Source organism: Populus alba, chromosome 5 (genome assembly GCF_005239225.2).
Source record: "Populus alba chromosome 5, ASM523922v2, whole genome shotgun sequence".
Classification (NCBI taxonomy): Eukaryota; Viridiplantae; Streptophyta; class Magnoliopsida; order Malpighiales; family Salicaceae; genus Populus; species Populus alba.
This window is the reverse complement of record NC_133288.1, coordinates 8,804,764-8,818,375: the sequence shown is the minus strand read 5'-3', so window position 1 is coordinate 8,818,375 and position 13,612 is coordinate 8,804,764. Positions and strand designations below refer to the sequence as shown.

The 13,612-nt window shown below is 36.0% G+C and overlaps 1 long non-coding RNA gene and 5 other non-coding genes across 6 annotated transcripts; all 6 read left to right on the top strand.

Annotated features, from left to right (window-relative positions):
- The first annotated feature begins 1,816 nt into the window (after positions 1-1,816).
- LOC118030082 (U4 spliceosomal RNA) lies at positions 1,817-1,967 on the top strand. The gene has a single exon (XR_004684265.1). It is a non-coding gene; the product is annotated as a U4 spliceosomal RNA (small nuclear RNA).
- Positions 1,968-3,293: 1,326 nt separating this feature from the next.
- LOC118030085 (U2 spliceosomal RNA) lies at positions 3,294-3,489 on the top strand. The gene has a single exon (XR_004684268.1). It is a non-coding gene; the product is annotated as a U2 spliceosomal RNA (small nuclear RNA).
- A 2,862-nt stretch (positions 3,490-6,351) lies between these two features.
- Positions 6,352-9,883, top strand: LOC140955609 (uncharacterized). The gene is made up of 2 exons (XR_012169898.1): positions 6,352-9,270; positions 9,511-9,883. It is a non-coding gene; the product is annotated as an uncharacterized lncRNA (long non-coding RNA).
- LOC118030089 (U2 spliceosomal RNA) lies at positions 6,614-6,810 on the top strand. Its single transcript, XR_004684272.1, has one exon. It is a non-coding gene; the product is annotated as a U2 spliceosomal RNA (small nuclear RNA).
- A 1,853-nt stretch (positions 9,884-11,736) lies between the features above and the next one.
- Positions 11,737-11,932, top strand: LOC118030079 (U2 spliceosomal RNA). Its single transcript, XR_004684262.1, has one exon. It is a non-coding gene; the product is annotated as a U2 spliceosomal RNA (small nuclear RNA).
- Positions 11,933-12,878: 946 nt separating this feature from the next.
- LOC118030084 (U4 spliceosomal RNA) lies at positions 12,879-13,029 on the top strand. The gene has a single exon (XR_004684267.1). It is a non-coding gene; the product is annotated as a U4 spliceosomal RNA (small nuclear RNA).
- The last annotated feature ends 583 nt before the right edge of the window (positions 13,030-13,612 follow it).

Genomic DNA, 13,612 nt, shown 5'->3' with positions numbered 1-13,612 from the left:
CATGATCTTGACCGTCCATTTGAAGATCATTGCCGCAAAAAATGTGAAGTAAATAATCAATTCAATAATAAGACAAATGGAAAAAAGGGGTGGCTGTGTTCATAAGCTGTAAATTCATGATGTGTCTGTGACAGAGATAGATGTGGGGAGGCGTCGTTTGTTTTTTTTTTTACGGAAGAAACATATAGTGGATGTTTGGTTTTGTGGTTGCGAGTGAGGTGAGGTTCACCTGTAACCATATATTTTAGTGTTTGGTAATAGAAAAAAAAGTGATTTTTACTGGTGGGACCCATTAATTTTACGGCTGCACCACAGGTTTGGAGAAGCAGCATTTCATGATGAGATAGTAATCTCAACAGTGGAGCATATCTCCATATGCGCACTTGTTCAGATGAATAATTTTTTTTTTTTAACTAATGCACAAAGTTTTTTTTTTGAAAAACTAATACAGTTAATTAATTGCACTCGTCCATGTGAACGTGAATAATATTTATTTTTTGTTTTTTTTTAAAATTAGTTTAAGGTAAATTAAATTTGTTCGTACTATAATCTCAATTTTATTCCTGATAATATTTTACTTAATTTTATTGCACGCAGGATAAATCATGATAACTATAGTTATTGTCGAATGAATTTTGTACGTAATGAAATTGTTGATTTTTTTTTAAAAAAATTGTGTTTTACTCGAAAAACTAGTACTTAATATTATTTAATAACACTACATAAATTAGAAGGATATCGCATGATGACGTAGCATTTGTGAAATTTGATCTTAATTTCAATTATGTTATTGCTAGTTAAAAAAAAATTCAGTTTTTATTTTTATTTTAATATATATTTTTTAATTATTTTATAACCTCAATTTAAAAACATTTTTTTAACCAAACACATTAAACTATTTTTTCTTTAACCTCAATTTCAACCACAATTTTAACCAAACATTTATTTTTTCAAACCAACCTATAAAAAGTAAAAAAAGCAAGAAAAACTTCCTTTCTAGTTGTAGTTGTAATTTTTTGTGTAGTGCATTAAAAAAACAGAGCAATCACACCTCACCACTGCAATGTGAATTGAAACATTTACGTTAATAATTTTACCATTCTAATAATTTTACACTTTTGGTCACTGAGGGTACAACAACTCTTTTTTTATTTTAATTTTAATTTTCATGTTTTTAAAGCATAATAAAATGTCTCAAATACCCTTTAAAGAAAAAGATTTGAAAACTAGTATTTAGAGATTTTTTATATTTTTATAATAGTCAATAGTTTTTTTTAATTATTATCTGGTTGACTTGAGTTTATTTGATGTTTGAATAAATACATTATATAATTAAAAAATAATTGGTGCGTGTAAAAGTGGTTCACACCTTTCAGACGCCGTGTGTAATCTCTCTATAAACAAAAACTCACCTTTTCTGAGGCATTGGAAGCGATATACCATTCTCTTTCATTTGGGACGGCACATGTCGGTTTTGGTGTGGCGGTTGAACACCGCTAGCTTTCTTTTACTTTTATTGGGCCCAATTTTGAGCCTTTATTTCCCTCTTATTGGGCTCATTTTGCAGCCCTTTCATTCTTCTTCATGGGTTTGGTTTTGATGGAGCACCTTAACTCCTCTTGGTGGGCTCGATTTTGGTGCCCCATGAATTTACGTTGTATGATGCATAAGATTTCTTAACAAAGCAAAATTTATATGGTGGTCTAGTCAATGACTCAGTGGAATAAGGATTGATAACTTAAATCCCACATCGAAAGGGAGAGAAACTGCAAGGCTCAAGTGCCTATAAGTTTCAAGCTCAAAGAAGAGGGATGATATCTTTGCGCTTGGGGCAATGACGCAGCTAGTGAGGTTCTAACCGAGGCGCGTCAATTGCTGGTTGAAAACTATTTCCAAACCCCCTCTTTGGCCTAGGTCTTGCCTAGGCCATCGAGAATTTCTGGAAGGGCTCCCTCCGGGGTAAAGCCCTGCATTTCTAAGTTCAAATTATCAACTCTTAATTAACTTAGAGTATGTCTTTCATTTGATTGACCACTAATTGCAATCAGCCTGTATTCTGCTACGTTGTTGGAGCATGGTTCGGGCGTCGCCTTTACTGAATAGCCTTGCTCAGGAATAGCCCTATCTACTCCACACCGAACACAAACCCAATCTGAATCTTGAGATTTCACTTTGCGTGCGTGAGATCTGCATTCGCTTTCCCCCGGGTCACCAACCTTGTGCTTCCCTCTCTCTCCTTAACAGTCGATCCCCACTGGGTCATTAACAGTCGAGTCTCGCTTCCCTTCCTCCAATCGGTCAGGAGAAGAGCGGATGGGTAAAAGTGAGTAAGTTTAGAAGCTTAAGTTTATGTCATTTTGTTCTAAATGTATAGTTAGTATCAGATCATTTGACTATAAATAGAGTAGACAGTGCCCAGATCATTACGCCTTTCGTGTGGGCTGGAACTTGCCTGACAAGGAATTTCGCTCTCTTAGGACCGTTATAGTTACGGCCGCTGTTCACCGGGGCTTCAGTCACCGGCTCCCCTGTCACCAGGTTTCATACATTGTACAATTTTCCATTGCTTTTCATTAGGTTTGGATTTGTGGTCTTTCGGTGAGGCTATCAAACAGGTTCAGTGTCTTTGAACACCCTGAAATTGCCTTACAATTCTGAAATTTTGACGGATGACATGAAGACTGCTCAATTGGCATTATATTCATTATACAAAGGTAGAATGGATTCCTCTAACTTGACTCCTATGGTTTGATTGGATGAGAATTCAAATAATTAGAAGTCAAGAAACCATACAATATTTTGTCGGACTTACAAATGTGTTTCCTAGCTCCCTTGTGTCTCCATTTATTCTGTCTTGAAACAACAAGAAATTGTTTTATCTTCATCGAGTGAGAATATTAACTACCTTTATGCACCAGAATTATTAATCTTGTTATTGGAAAAAACTGAAGGATGAGCTAGAAAGCATAACTGGCAAGAAATTGCATGGAAACAAGAAGTTTTGGCTCCTTAGTTCAGTATAATTTGGTCATTATAAAAGCATAATTGGCCCTGCACTCTTAGCTTTGCCCAAGACTAAGAGAGCACCTCATTCTCCGCCGTGCAGGGGACTTGGCAAGCGCAAAAACTTTTTGTCGCCACCCTTTTGTTTTGACGCCCCTTGGTGAAATAATAGAAGCATATTACGAAGTAACAAGCCCCAGTCTGTATTCTATCGTCCCATATGGAAAAAATAACAAAGGGCAGAAGCAGGAGCACACTATAAAACAAAGCTTACGAGCTCTGAATCAATCATACCTTTCTCGGCCTTTTGGCTAAGATCAAGTGTAGTATCTGTTCTTATCAGTTTAATATCTGATACGTGGGCCAATGGCTCACACGATATTAAATTTATTTTTTTAAGGGGAGAGTCCATCACAGTAGCTCGCTACTGGGGCTCTCGAGCGTCGTCTTTGCGCTGCACTATAGCATTGGCCTGGCGCACCCCACCAACTCAAGTACCCAAAGCTTTGATTTGTAGTGTGTGAGGTTTCAATGCTCCACTGCATCTTTAGATGATTTGATTGTTAGGGTTTTTCATGCTTCATATCGAAAGGAAGAGAATCCAATCTGTTTCCAAGAATCTTTCGAGGAGAAAATCAAAGGATTTTGTTGATTTAATTTATGCTACTCATAGTAGAAAATCAAAGACTTGAAATGCAGTATGGATTGTTGTTGTGTAACTGTTCATGGAATTGCTAGGCTCCACTACTCAGGAGTGGCTAACAGTTGGAGGCACCCTTGCTGGTCAAGAGATATTTACAAATTTCCCTTCAAGTGCAATGAACCATGCAACTTGGCCACTTATTTTGAATGAATGGGTTCAGAGGAAAACTGAAGGCTACGGAGATGCTGGAATCAACGATCTGGTTCCTGTTCTGTAAAAGAGAAAAGAAAATGAAGTTTGGGAAACACTCCATGTTGTAGCTGAAATCATTTCAAAGAAAATAAAAAGTAATGTATTGATTTGTTAACTTCACGCATAAGTGGATATTACAGCATGGAATTGAAATCAGATCATGATACAAGTCTCATGCTTGTCGGTCTAGACACTGTTGATTTCAAGTCATCGCGGCTTCTCAAAGCTGCTTTGTGATGAGGAATTGATGTAATCGGCCTTATGGTAACGAACGGGTGATTCTGAGCAATTAAATATAAGTCTATTATAATTAGATGATGATCTATCATCAACAAATTGCATGAATAGCCTAGCCGAAACATTTATAATTAAGTGTGATAGGTCTAGATTTAAAAAGGGAATGGTCACGCTAAACAAGTATAATAGCTTAAAAAAACCTTAATGTTTGATTCGACTGTTGGACTGCACTCAAATATTTACAGGAGTTTTTGAAGGCTATTTTCCCCACATTAGTTATTGTGTTGCCACACGGATCGTTAAATCTTTAGATATCAAAAATCTCATCGACACCCTCGGTTTTGATAATTTTTGTGATTTTCCTTGGCAATTCCAGATTTGGGAGCCCTTGGCTAGCATAAATTCTTTGTAATACTCTATAAAGTATTATCTATGATTTATGGGGGTATCCCTGCAGACATAACAAAGCATGAATTTGAGGCTTTGGAAGTCCTGTATAACAACAAAATCATGGTCGCAAAGTACTTCTAATCATTGTTGTTAAAATCGCAAGTTGTACGATTTTATGAGTCAACATATATATAATGTGTAAAATTAGGTTAAAAACTCAAAATCGGTCAAACTTGGTCAAACTGGTAAAATTGGACCAATTTTACGAGCTTAACAAAAGTTCAAAAATTTACTGTCTTCCTATTCGAGTCCCCCGACACTCCACTCCACAATCTGTAATTGAAAGTTTAATTTTACATTTCATTATGTGATGACTTGAAAGTTTAATTTAGAATTGAATTTCTAATTTAACCATATAAAATATTAACACAATAAAATCAGGTTGATTCAATCATAGTTTTAATAGATTATTTAACTTCACTCAACTTGATTCAATCAGGAATTTAACCATATGTGTATGCTTTTTCTTTTTTGTATTTTGTAACTCTCTACACTATACATCCTTGTTGATGTATATATTGATTCTTGAACATATTGTTTGTTTTAGATTTGTTAATTTTTAGTTAATGAAATTTTATGAACATAATTGTATTATATTATATTTTTAAGTTATTTAAACCATGTATGAATTTTTTTTTGAATTGTGTATTCTAAGGTGTTTGGATATTTGTATTGTTTATTTTACTTTTATTTTAATTGTGTCATATTATTATTTACTACTTGACTGAAATTATCAATATATAATTAGTTAAAATATTTTTCTTGTGATTTTATGATTTTACGATTTAAGTAAGGAAGCTCTCTTAGAAACTTTCAAGCTTCCTTCATCTATGCTTGAAATCTACAAATAACAAATCTCTATTGGATCAAGCATAAACGCCCCATAGAGTTCTTCAACAAAATATCTTCTTCAAGACAAGCTCTTTAAGTAAAGAAGCTCTCTCAAAAGATCTCAAATCTCCTTCATTTACGTTGAAGTTTACAAAGAACGAGGCTCTGTTGAATCAAGCCTAAACGCCTCATAAGAGTTCTTCAACAACATTTTAAAGACAAATCAAATGTATTATTTAAAGTATTAAATCATTGAATCTCGCTGCGCAATATATGCCTAAGTTTGTGTTTTTGCGAAGCACAAATCTTAGCTTGATTTAACAAATAAGTCAAGTCATTATATACCAAATCCAAGAAAAGAATAAAAAAAACAGCTTATTTTTTTGAAAGAATATTTTAGATAAAGGTTATGTCTATAGGCACTACCATTGATATCAAATGAGATTTTTGCCTAAGCGAGCTAAACCTAAGATCCACTCAATTATAATTTAAAGCACTTTCACATGATATTCGCAACAACGTTGGATTAATGATGGAAAAAAGTTAATAGATTACCAAGAAGATAATTTAATTAAATTATGATAAATTTCATACGGTCTCTCATTCTCTCCCTTGTTTATATTTCTGTATTTGTTTGGTTAAAAAATTCTTCTATATTTTTTAGTTTTCAACTATAGAGGGGAAAATTTGTAAGTTAATTAAAATCAATTGTACAGATCTGAACGGAAGGGCAGGGATTAAAATTAGCTAGAAATTAATTGTAATATAGAGACAAAAACCTATTTTTATCTGTCTTGACAATCAAATGTGTTTTCCTCCCTTGTGTCTCCAATTATTCTGTCTTGAAACAAGAAATTGTTATATCTTCACTGTGTGAGAATATTAGCTAAAAACTACCTTTATGCACCAGAATTATTAATCTTGTTATTGGAAAAAAAACTGAAAGATGAGCTAGAAAGCAGTAGGCAAGAAATTGGTCAGTATAAAAGCATAATTGGCTCCGCACTCTTAGCTTTGCCCAAGCCGTGCAAAACTTTTTGTCGCCAGCCTTGTGTTTCACGCCCCATGGTGAAATAATAGAAGCAATTTGCGAAGTAACAAGCCCAGTCTGTATTCTGTCGTCCCACATGGCAAAAATAACAAAGGGCAGAAGCAGGAGCACACTATAAAACAAAGCTTAATAGCCCTGAATCAATCATACCTTTCTCGGCCTTTTGGCTAAGATCAAGTGTAGTATCTGTTCTTATCAGTTTAATATCTGATACGTGGGCCAATGGCTCACACGATATTAAATTTATTTTTTTTAGGGGGAGGGTCCATCACAGTAGCTTGCTACTGGGGCTCTCGATCGTCGCCTTTGCGCTGCACTGTAGCATTGGCCTGGCGCACCCCACCAACTCTAGTATCCAAAGCTTTGATTTGTAGTTCGCGGGTTCTTCATGTTTCAGTAACCAATGACAGACTAGAATGATTCAGAGAACAATTCCAATTCTTTGATTTGTGGTTTGGGATGGATCGATTGAAAGCAAGCCATTGATGGTTGGGAGACAGTGAAGTTCTCTACTTTGAACTTCGTCCCATATTTAGGTGCTTCTCTTTACCTGTTTTCTTTAGTTTTTCTTATTGATTTTATGGTATTTTGCTGACTATTAAACCCTCCTTTTCCTATACACTAAATCAAAGATCTTGCCATAATCTTGACAATGATGTATGTGTGGAGAAGGAGGAAATTCTTGGGGCAGTCCTACCCTATATATATACTAGTATTTTTTTTTTCTTAGATTGTTAATTTTGAGTAAACCATTTACGATTAGCTTGAGAATGGTTAACAATCTCTGTTATCTGACTACTGATAAGCAAACAACCTAGAAGAGGCCATGCCATTGTTAACAGAAAATAGATAATGATTTTCACTCTCTCTCAATCCTCATGCTGCCATTGGAACCTGTCTTGCATGTTCATTATCTTAGAGACGTGTCTGTGAATTGGGTTTTTGTTGTGATTTTCAAACATGTAACGTTTCCTCCATTATTACCACATCTGATATAACATGCATAGTTTTTCTTATCTACTTTTTCTTTAGAATATTGGTAGATTATGATTAAAAAAATAGTTTTGCAGAGTCTGCTGGATCTTGAAAGGAATTGGAGCTTTCCCAAATATATTCTCTGCTCAGCATTCACAAATCACAATATCTGCCTTAATGGTCACTATTCACGGAAAACATACCTTCTTCGAATATCCATACCTTTGTATGTGTTGGGATAAAACTTTAATTTTCACTATATCTGGTGTTTTTGCATTCAACTTCTCATCACCAAATTAGTGTTTTTTGCCATGTTTCTTTTTTTTTTAGTTGGATTTTTTCAGTTCCTCTCAATGCACACACGTTTTATACTTTGCATGTATTATCTTCCAAGTAGATGTCTATGGATTTGGATATTTGGAGTCCATGCTTTCTCTGAGGTTTCAGCCGAGGTTTTCATATTCGTTTGTTTTTGTGCTGCATTGCTCTGTACTTTTATTTTGGCATTTCAAAGTATCCTATTAAAAATATGAAGAGATACATTCTGTCAACCATGATCCTATCTCCTTGACTTCCTCTCATATTTAATTCCTTACTCTGTTTTGTATACGTTACTACTTTCCATGTTCAGCATAATAGGCAGTGATTATATTTCCATGTATTGCACAATAGAAAGCCATGATGTCAGCTGTACATAACCGTTACTCACGCTTGTAATTTCTATTTAAGATGAATACAATACTAAAAAAAGGTAGGTTAGTTTTCCTACACAGTATCATAGCTTCCAGAGGTACCACCAATGATGGAGTCTTCTACCTCTTCGATCCCACCTGTGTCAAATTCTCTTGAATTTCCACCTTCTTCTCCTCATTTACCTGATATCTCTATTAAGCTAGCCTCCACCAATTATCTTTTATGAAAAGCCGAAGTCATTCCCATTGTGCGTAGAAATGGTCTTCTCGGTTATGTGCAAAATCAGGTTCCTTGCCCGTCCCAAACCATCATCAGTGAAGATGGTGTGTCTTGAATCAACCCAGCGGCAGTTATGTGGTTGCGCACTACCTGTCTAATGGTCCCCTGTCCCAAGTCATCAATAATGAATCCTCTCATGATGCTTGGCATGTTTTGGAGACTCTTTATGGTAGTCATACTGGGGATCATCTTCAACAGATGAAGGGCGAGTTGCAGTTGCTCAACAAAGACAGTTCTTCTTTAGAAGATTATCTGCACAAGGCCAAATCTCTGGCCTTGTCTCTTCGAGGTGCGGGTAAGCCAATAGATGACGGTGAGTTCATTATATGTATTCATCAAGTCTTAGGATTTGAGTTTGATTTTATAGTAGCAGCCTTACATGCTTGGGATAGTTTCTTGAGGGGGTCATTGACAAACTACGTGATTTTGAAATTCGCCTTTAAGCAGCATGGGTGACTTCTCCTAACATTGCATTTTACACAAATCGTGGTAAAACCAATACAAAGTCTTGTGGAACTCATGGTTCTTGTGGTTGTAATATTACGCACAACCAGACTACTTCTCAATCCCAATAGAAAGATGCTCGTTCTTCACGCTCAACTAAAGGTAATTCCGGAACTCACTCAAACATTCACAAATCATGGTGGACACTGTGCTGGTTGCAAACGTGGAGGCATAACCTATTTTTGATGTGGAGGCCCGAATCATAAAGCAGATGGATGCTTTGCCTCAAATGAGGAAGCATAACAATTCAAAGTTTTTGTTGCACTCCAAGTTGCCCATACTAGAGAGGAAACTCGGTACCCCAACACTGGAGCAAATCATCATATGACATCTGATACAAGTGAAGTACAAGGTATTCATTGTTATCTTGGAAATGATTCTGTTATGGTTGTTAATTAATGGAAATGGATTACAAATATCTGGTATTGGACACGTCTCACTACTTGCTACTGATATCACACTCAATAATGTTCTTATCTTCCCTGATATTAAAAAGAAATTGCTATCAATCTCTCAACTAACAAAGGAACATAACTATTATTTTATATTTTATCCTTAAAGCTTTCTTCTTAAGAACATGAGAACGAAACAGGTGCTACTTAAGGGCTCAATGATTGATGGCTTGTATCCAATCCAGTTACGACAGCATTCAAGTTCTTCAGTTGGTCTGCTATTAACTAAAGCACTTAGCAACTTGTGGTATGCTCGACTTGGCCTCATTTCTTTAACTTTTATGTTTATCATTTCTGACTAACATTGTTGGTTTTTGGGCAAATCAACAAAGTTACCATTTAGCTCTCAAAAAACATATGCTACTACCTTTTTCCATACTCTTCATACCTATGTGTGGGAACCTGCCTTAATCCCCTCCTATGATAGGTTTTAATTTTATTTAATCATTGTCGATGAATATTCTCGATATGTATGACACTTTCCTATGGCTTGTAAATTTGTTGTTGCCATGATATTTCCTGCATTTCTTCAGCGAATGGTTAACCAATTCAATACTTGTGTAAAAATAATTCAAAGTGATGGTGGCGGAGAATTTGTAAACCGGGGTTTACAAGATTGTTTTGTATCCCATGGCATTATTCGCAAATTATCATGTCCCGGTACACCAGAGCAAAATGAATTGGCCGAATGTCGGCATTGGCTTATTGTGGATGCTGGTTTAACATTAATGGCACATGCCTTCATTTCACCATGATTTTGGACAGTTGCATTCACAATTGCATGCAATATTTCTTATCAATTGGCTTCCAACTTCTATTCTTGGTAACAAGTCTCTTTATGAGCTTGTTTTTGGATCACTGCCATCTTATACTCTTCTACGAGTTTTTGGGTGTACATGTTACCCATTACTTACTCCTTTTGGAAGGTTTAAATTGGACTACAAATATGTATGTTGTGTGTTCCTGTTATACTCTACACATCACAAAGGGTATTAATGTTTAAACATGCAAATAGGTCGCATATATATATCTCTCTGCATGTAAAATTTGATGAATTAACGTTTCCTTTTAGGTCTACACAAGGGTCCACTAAATCTGATTTTCATGCTTTCAAAGTTCATGCTCTTCCCATACCACTAAGAAGGAGTCTAGTCACGCCAGATCAGAATAACAAGTTAAAAGAATTCTATCTTTTGATCCGATCATTGGACTTCACTCAAATTTTTACAGGAGTTTTTAAAAGCTATTTTCTCTATGTTAAACACTGTGTCACTGCGCAGGCCGTCAAATCTATAGATATAGAAAATCTCATTGATGCCTCTAATTTCAGCAGTTTTTATGATTTTCCTTGACAATTCTGGATTTGAGAGCCCTTGGCTAGTGTAAATTCGGTAATACTGTAGAAAATATTATATATGATCTATGGGGTTACCCCTGCAGACATAACGAAGCATGAATATGAGGCTTCAAAAGCCCCATATAACAACAGAATGATGGTCCAAAAGTATTTCTAGTGGAACCTACCTCCAGTCAGATTTGATGCATTTTAAAAGGTCATGTGAGAGCTTTGGTAGCGCAACCAAGTACTACCGAGTTACTGAAACTTTTGCACCATCTTCTGGCTGTCAGTGTTAACAAATTCCTTAAGGAGAAATACATGCAAAGTATAAAATTCTCCTAATCATGTTTTTGAGAGATGCACCTTTATTTTTAAATGCATATGAACTTGTCTCAATAAAGCATTTATAGAAACAAAAATTTCTATCAATCAAAATTTCACCATGTGTTATTTTTTTATTATTATTTTTACCTAAAAAAGTTAGTATAACTATTAGTAGACTTTCATCTTCAACACTACCAACCCAATCAAAATTACTAGACCCATTGAGAGAGACAGAGAGAGATCAAGTTATCTATCTTTACACACACACACATGTATACGTGTGTGTGTGTTTTCCTCCCTTGTGTCTCCATTTATTCTGTCTTGATCAAACAACAAGAAATTGTTATATATCTTCATCGTGTGAGAATATTAGCTAAAAACTACCTTTATGCACCAGAATTATAAATCTTGTTTTGGCTCCTTAGTTCAGTATAATTTGGTCAATATAAAAGCATAATCGGCTCTGCACTCTTAGCTTTGCCCAAGACTAAGAGAGCACATCATTCTCCGCCGTGCAGGGGACTTGGCAAGCGCAAAAACTTTTTGTCGCCAGCCTTGTGTTTCACGCCCCTTGGTGAAATAATAGAAGCATATTGCGAAGTAACAAGCCCAGTCTGCATTCTGTCGTCCCATATAGCAGAAAAAACAAAGGGCACAAGCAGGAGCGCACTATAAAACAAAGCTTACTAGCTCTGAGTCAGTCATACCTTTCTCGGCCTTTTGGCTAAGATCAAGTGTAGTATCTGTTCTTATCAGTTTAATATCTGATACGTGGGCCGATGGCTCACACGATATTAAATTTATTTTTTTAGGGGGAGGGACCATCACAGTAGCTTGCTACTGGGGCTCTCGATAGTCGCCTTTGCGCTGTACTATAGCATTGGCCTGGCGCACCCCACCAACTCTAGTTCCATTGTTTTAACTTGTAGTTTGTGCGGGTTCTATGCTTGTCTGGGTTCTTCATGTTTCTGTAACTAATTGCAGACTAGAATGATACAGAGAACAAATCCAATGCTTTGATTTGTAGTTTGTGATGGATCGACTGAAAAGCAAGTCATTGATGGGTTGGGAGACAGTTAAAGTTCTTTACTTTGAACTTCATCCCCCAACTCATGTTCAGGAACTTCTTGGAACACACACCTCTATGCTGCTTTTTTTCTTTCGATGTTTATTTAGGTGCTTCTCTTTACCTGTTTGTGTTTTTCTTATTGATTTTATGGTATTTTGCTGACTATTAAACCCTCTTTTTCCTATTCCTGAAATCAAAGATCTTGCCATAATCTTGACAATGGTGTAAGTGTGGAGAAGGAGGAAATTCTTGGGGCAGTCCTACCCTATATATATTGTTTTTTCTTAGATTGTTAATTTTGAGGGGGACCCTTTACGATTAGCTTGAGAATGGTTAACAATCTCTGTTATTTGACTACTGATAAGCAAACAGCCTAGAAGAGGCCATGGCCATTGTTAACAGAAAATAGATAATGATTTTAACTCTCTCAATCCTCATGCTGCCATTGGAACCTGTCTTGCATGTTCATTATCTTAGAGACTTGTCTGTGAATGGGGGTTTTTGTTGACATTTTCAAACATGTAACGTTTCCTCTATTATTACCACATCTGATATAACATGCATAGTTTTTCTTATCTACTTTTTCTTTAGAATATTGAACGACTCACCACTACGTCGTTATATACTGAAGGACCAGACAGGGTAGGAAAATCGGACAAAGGTGGTCTCCTACAACATTGTAATAACCACCTCAATCTGAATCCCACATCGAAATATTTACCAGGAGCCGAGTCCCAAACTAGTATAAAACTAAAAGATCCTGCTGGTTATTAATTATCTTTGCGCTTGGGGCAATGACGCAGCTAGTGAGGTTCTAACCGAGGCGCGTCAATTGCTGGTTGAAAACTATTTCCAAACCCCCTCTTTGGCCTAGGTCTTGCCTAGGCCATCGAGAATTTCTGGAAGGGCTCCCTCCGGGGTAAGGCCCTGCATTTACAAGTTCAATTATTAAATTTAAAACTTCAGTAGATTTTGGATGAAGGTAATGTAATGTAGTTCTCAAATGTAATGGTAGTATCGGCGGATCACACCACATGAGCAGTTGTAGAAATTCCAAGTTCAAGAAGTAGAAACTGGACCCATTATAATATTGTAGGAGCATTACCAATTGCTTTATACTTTGCTTTTTCAGAAGACCAACCAAAAATATGTTGACTAGGAGGACCCACCAAATGCTATTAGATCTTGCTAAACTATTGAATCCTAACAAACCAGATCCAATAATATTTTTTGATTAAAAAAACACAAAAAACAACTCCTGCTAGTGCTATAATATTGTCCATAGTGCAAACATTTTGTTTACAATGTGGTTCATAGTGTAATTAATCTATGTCCACAACCAGCAAAGCCCAACGCTATTGGGCCCTCCTAAAAAGTTGGGTCTGGCTTCCAAGCCTGACCCAAGATTGGTGGATTTGACTGTGAGCCAGATCCAATAGTGGCAGGTTTGGCAACCAAGCCAGACTTAGCAGCTTTTGGCATAACAAACAGAAAAGACAATGCTTTTTTA